The following is a 6,801-nucleotide window of genomic DNA, read 5'->3' as shown; positions in this document are numbered from 1 at the left end:
AGCCTAGTGAGTCAAGTAGCTCACATCATGGAAGAAGCGAATTGGGAGTTGAGGGCTACTCAACATCCAAGGAAGAAGAGGATGAGAGTTCTTCTTCAAGTTTGAAGCAAGAAGAAGAAGCTTCTACCTCCGGGAGGGATGAAGAAGAGAGCTCGCATCCACCCTCAACCCTAGGTAACTCAAGCAATTTAAGTTCAATTAAATTACATATTATGTGCTTTGAGTGTAGGGAACATGGACATTACAAGAGTAAGTGTCCAAAGAGGGTAAGAAAGACTCCACCGGCGCCAAAGGTCAAGGAAGCCGGAGTCCCGAAACGCAAGGGCAAGGAACACATCGTGTGCTTCCAATGCAAGCAAAGGGGACACTATAGGAGCCATTGTCCGAGGGGGAGGCAACCTCACAAGGGCAAGAGACCGGGCACATCGATAGGGGGAGCTAGGGCAAACCCTAAGGTAACCTCTAAGGTTCATTTTTGCAATTCTAATAAAATGCATGCTAGGAATTTTATTGCACTTGTCGATAATGACAAGCATGATAACCTTAGAAATCAATACATGTGCTTAGGTGCTAAACATGTCAACCTAGATAGGGATACTACTAGGAATGCTAACCCTAGGATTAACACTTCTAAGGTTAAGGAAAACCAAGGTAGAAACCCTAAATCAACTAGACACATGCCTAGGAATATCTCAAGAGAAAATGACAAATTAAAACTTGAGGTATTAGAGAGGGAAAATCAAGTCTTGAGGTCAAGACTTGATAATTTAGAAAAGGCTCTTAAAAACATGGAGAAGCCATCTCTAGGGTTTAAGAGTCAAAAACCCAAGTCCAAGGACAAGAAAGGTTTGAGTCACAAACCTAAGCCCCAAATGGTCAAGCCCACATATCATAATGTTCCATTTGATTATGGAACAAGACCTAGGGCTAGGAAGACCATTACCAAGGTCACAAGGGGAGTCACCCCTATAGTTGACCTTGATGAGACCCAAATGACCAAGGCTTTAAAGCCTAAGAGGGTCATTAGGAGGGTTGCTAGGGAAGTCATCCCTAGTGAATTTTTAGTGAACCCAATGAGCTCAAGTAGGTATTGGGTTCCTAGGAGCATTTTCTACCCCATAGATGGGTTAGAGAGTGTCAACTCCAATAAGAAGGGTAGTTAACCCAACTTTAAGGAAATTGACACTCAAGGAGCATTTTCAAGGTTTTTGGGAACCTTTGAAAATGAAATGGAATAATCTTTATCATTCACTCCTTGGAAGAGTAAAGTGTGCCAAAGTGAGAATATATTAATCTCACTTTAAGTTGACACAATTTTGAAAAACCTAGAGAAATATCAAATTGGGATTTTGATATTCTCTTAGGTAATCAAGGCAATCCGGGCCTTAAATTAGAAGTGCTACTCTTGTAGAATTTTAAATGGTATAAATCAAACAAGAGATCAAGAAATGCCAATTTGGGTTTTGACATTTTCTTGGAGCACTTTGGGCAATCTAGGATTAGGACTTAAGTTAGCTAAGTGATTAAGGATACTTAGATAGGGAATTTAGGTATTTTATTTGTGCTAACTTGCCATGATTGGTTGCCATATGCCATGCCATGACATCATATTTATTTTATTATCATTTGAAATGTCATGATAATGCTTAGGTTATCTATATGTCATGTGTTAGTTTAGTTTCAAACTTTATGCCATGACATCATGACATTGGCACATGTTTTCATTTATGTTATTAATTTATGCCATGTCATCATCTCTTGCATTAATAATCAATGAAATTGATTTAAGGATGAAAAACACATTTTGATATTAAGATCAAATTTGTGTTTAGAAAATGCATGAGACCTTAGTCTAAGATACCTAAACCCATATCTCACATCAAATTGACTTGAATGTGATTTGATACACCTTAGATGTGTGTGAGATATTAGGATCATGAGTTAGGATCAAGGTACATAGTTCTTGTACCTAGATGAGCCTAATTCAAGAAATGGGGGATCATAGGGAAAGCTTGTGTACAAGTCATGTGCATATAGCCCTAAGATTGTGGTCCCAAATTAAAAGGTTTAAAATCATTTTGAAATTGATTTGAAAAACCTTGATGAAGCTTTCCTAGTGATAGCACTCATCATTGAACATTGTGATACAAAACTGACTTAACTTTGAACTATTTCAAAGTTTTCGAATTTTGTATCAAGATTTGAAAATGGAAACTAGTTTCATAGAAAATTATTTTTCCATGATAGTGTATGATATGAGGAATGTATCCTCAAAGTTTCGTAATTTTTCGAATTTTCTGGAATTTTCTAGGAGTTTCTGAATTTCCGGAAGGGGAAATCAGAAATTCTGATTTCAGTGGCTGGATCGGTCCGGGGACCGATCCAGGGAAGCTCTGATCGGTCTGCGGACCGATCCAGAGTATTGTGGATCGGTCTGCAGACCGATCCAGTGAGTTCCAGTAGCACTGCGATCTGGTGAAAGGCTGGATCGGTCTGGGGACCGATCCAGAGGGGTTCTGATCGGTCCGGGGACCGATCAGGGCGTGCCAACCTGCTGAATTTCAGCTGTTGTCTGAAATTTCAGTTATGGAAGTTGTGATTTTGGATTTCTAAAGGTTTGGAACTCTCAAAGACATTGTTGGTGCAATGGTCAAGGGGGAGTTGACCTTTAAGGGGGAGTTTTTACCTAATTGTCAAGGGGGAGTTGACTTTTAGGGGGAGTTTTTACTCCTTAAAACTTTTGAGGATTAGTGATATGAGATTATCACTAAGTTGATTGTTGAGTTTAGTATCAAGGGGGAAATTAAGAGTTTCAATGAAAGGTATGGGACTTTCATTAGGAAGAAACTTTTGACCTTGATATCCTCCTTTTACTTTTTGATGTGTGTCAAAAAGGGGAGAGTGTTCATTGGAGAACCCAAGTTAGGTTATCGGGTTAACCTAAGCTAGGGGAAGAATGTCAAGGAATGTTCAAGGAAGAACATTGGAATTCTTTTTGATGTGTGTCAAAAGGTGGAGAACTATTGGAGAACCCAAGTTAGGTTATCGGGTTAACCTAAGGGGAGAATGTCCAGAGAATGTTCAAGGAAAGAACATTGGACATTGGAAGATGGTTGAAAACCTAAGTTAGGTTATCGGGTTAACCTAACTTGATTATAGTTTTGTCAAACATCAAAAAGGGGGAGATTGTTGGTGCAACCTTAGGTCAAGGTTGACCTGGTTGACCCGACTCGAGTTGACTTGACTCGAGTTGTATTTTGATGTTTGACTTGGGAAGATTGTTGATGCAACCTTAGGTCAAGATTGACCTAGTTGAGTTGCATGTTGATGTTTGACACTCGTGGAAGAGTTGTATTCTTGATGTGAGACAAGAATAGATGGTTGGGAGATTATTGGTGCAACCCTAGGTCAAGGTTGACCTGGTTGACCTGAAAAGTCCAAGTATGGAGACTTGGCAAACGAAAAAGTCCAAGCAGGGAGCTTGGCACGCGAAAAGTCCTTGGCATTGGAAAAGTCCAAGTACGGAGACTTGGCACGGAAAGTCCAAGTATGGAGACTTGGCGGGAAAGTCCAAGCAGGGAGTTTGGCACGGAGAAAGTCCTGGTGAGTGAAGCCAGCAGTTGGAAAGTCCTGGTGAGTGAAGTGAGTGAACCTGGTGAGTGAAGCCAGGCAGGGAAAGACCTAGTGAGTGAAGCTGGCAGGTGGAAATCACGGTGAGTGAAGCGGTGAAAATCCTAGTGAGTGAAGCTAGGTGAAAGGAAAGTCCGGTGAGTGAAGCCGGTGAAAGTCCTGTAAGTGAAGCCGGTGGAAAGTCCTAACTGGGATGTTAGGCGGTGTGGAAATCTCGTGAGTGAAGCCGGTGAAAGTCCTGTAAGTGAAGCCGGGCAGGAAAATCCAGATGGATCGGGATGATCGGACATCCGTGTTGAGGAAAGTCCAAGTAGGTCAAAGGGATTGACCGGACACTTGGCGAGGAGTTCTAGCAGGTCAAGGGAGTGACCGGATGCTAGGGATGAAGTACCAATAGGTCAAGGTTGACGGATATTGGTTTGGGAGTCTTGGGACTTGGTTTGGGCCAAACTGGATCGGTCACCGAACCGATCCAGGGATAGGTTGCTCGATCGGTCCGGTGACCGATCGATATCAACAAGCTCTGTTGATTCTTGCATCGATCGGTGTGACCGTCGGCCAGCTTAACAGAGGCAAAGAGAGGCCGATCGGTCCACGCATCGATCTGATGTCCCGATCGGTCAGGGACCGATCAGAGCGATGTCGCGAGAAAGCAGGTTGGGATCGGTCGTGGACCGATCCATCTTTGATCGGTCCACGCACCGATCGTAACCCGCGAAGGTGGGCGCTTTACGTGAAGAAAGCTGATCGGTCCGGGACCGATCAGAATAGGTCCTGATCGGTCCCCTGACCGATCCAGGCACTAGCCGTTGCGTCGCAACGGCTAGATTTCTTCTGTGTTTTCTTCGCTTTCTTCGCAGGTATAAATGAGGGCTACAGGACTTCGGTGAAAGCTCTCGGTCCTGCTACTGCTTCTTCCTTCTGGAAGTTCTCTCCTGCCTGAAGCTTCTGCTTCTTCTGGTGCTCCGAGCTTTGCTGAGCTCAACCGCTGCTGAAGCTTCGCGTGAGCTTCCCCGACAGTGTTTTTCTTCGACTGGCTTGCTGTTGCATCTGTCCGTGAAGTTGCTACTTCATCCGGGACCCCAGTCGACGAGAAGGCGAGTTAGTGTTTGTACATTGTTCTTATCTTTCTACTTGTATTCCTTGTACTCTTTGTTTGCTGTTGCAAACGTTTGTGGCGAGGTTTCTCCACCCACAAGGAGTATATTGTATTAGCCGGTTCTCCGGGGACTCATCCACCGACGGATTGACCGGACTCGTCCACCTTACGGACACGCCGAGGAGTAGGAGCCCTAATCTCCGAACCTCGTTACATCCTCGTGTTAAGGTTTGGTTTTCTTCTCTTTCGTTTCTTTGTATTTTCCGCTGCGACTAACCTAATTGTAGGAAGAAACGAGAGCGATTTGGGGCGGCTATTCACACCCCCTCTCTAGCCGTACGAAGGATCCTAACAAGATGAGTTAGGTCAATTTAAAAGGAGCCAAGTGTGGGACTTAGTTCCTAGACCTAAGAAGACCACCATTATTGGAACCAAATGGGTTTTCAAAAATAAGTTAAATCAAAAGGGAGAAGTCGTAAGAAACAAGGCAACACTTGTAGCCAAGGGCTATAGTCAAGTCGAAGGCCTCGATTATGATGAGACTTATGCTCCCGTGGCCCGATTAGAGTCCATTCATTTAATGCTAGCTTTTGCTGCACATAGAGGCTTCAAGCTCTATCAAATGGACGTTAAATCGGCCTTCTTAAACGATTTCATTAAAGAAGAGGTCTTTGTTGAACAACCACCGGGGTTTGTGAATACCGAAGCTCCAAACCACATGTACAAGCTTAAGAAAGCTCTTTATGGGCTTAAACAAGCACCTCGAGCTTGGTACGAAAGGTTGTCAACTTACTTACTAGAAAAGGATTTTGTAAGAGGTCAAATAGATCCAACATTATTTCTGCGTAGAGATGGTGAAAACATATTTGTAGCTCAGGTGTATGTCGATGACATAATTTGTGGCTCAAATAACAAAGGCTATTTGAATGAATTTATCACTCACATGGAAAGTGAGTTTGAGATGAGTCTGGTGGGAGAATTGACATTCTTCCTTGGACTTGAAATCAAAAAACTCGAGATGACATTTATGTCCATCAGACAAAATACACTCAAGATATGCTTAAGAAATTCAAAATGAGTGACTCTAAGGAAGTATCCACTCCAATGGCGACAAACACTCGCCTTGACAATGATGAGAATGGAAAACCAGTTGATCTAACGCAATATAGAAGCATGATCGGTAGTCTTCTATATCTCACAGCTAGTCGACCGGACATACTTTTCGCTGTGGGCATGTGCGCTAGATATCAAGTATGTGCCAAGGAATCTCATTTAATTGCTGTTAAGAGAATCCTGAGATACCTTAAGGGCACAATTAGAGTAGGTCTCTGGTATCCTCGTACTGAGTCTTTTGATTTGATAGGTTATACCGACTCCGATTATGTTGGGTGCAAATTGGATCAGAAAAGTACTAGTGGGGGTTGCCAATTTTTAGGTTCATCATTGGTTAGTTGGTCAAGTCGAAAGCAACATTGCGTTGCTCTCTCCACAACCGAGGCTGAATACATTGCCATGGGAGAGAGTGTATCACAATTGTTGTGGATGATCCACACCCTAGAAGATTATGGGCTTTCGTATAAGGGAGTGCAAGTGTTGTGTGACAACATCAGCACAATAAACTTAACGAAAAATCCAGTCCATCATTCAAGGACCAAACACATTGAAGTGCGTCATCACTTCATTAGAGATCACGTAGCTAGGGGAGACATTGCGCTCACATATGTTGAGTCAAAATCAAACCTAGCCGATATTTTCACCAAACCCCTTCCGGAAAATGAATTTAGTCATTTAAGGAGAGAATTGGGAATGTGTTTGGCTCAATAGGCCATTAGGACTTCATCATGATCAATAAGGACAGTTAAAACGACAAGAGAAATTGGGAAAGTAATTTGGGCAACTTGGGGGCATCTCACACAAACTATAAGGTTTAACAAATTATTTTTGTTTGCTAGAAATGGGGTGAGATGCTAGGATCAGCCAAATTATTCAAAATGTATCATGCATCCCTTGAATAATTAGGTTGAAGAGACATAAATCGAGTATGGGGAAGATCATTACATAATTCATGTGTA

Source organism: Zingiber officinale, chromosome 1A (genome assembly GCF_018446385.1).
Source record: "Zingiber officinale cultivar Zhangliang chromosome 1A, Zo_v1.1, whole genome shotgun sequence".
Taxonomy (NCBI): Eukaryota; Viridiplantae; Streptophyta; class Magnoliopsida; order Zingiberales; family Zingiberaceae; genus Zingiber; species Zingiber officinale.
Note: the sequence above shows the minus strand (reverse complement) of the source record.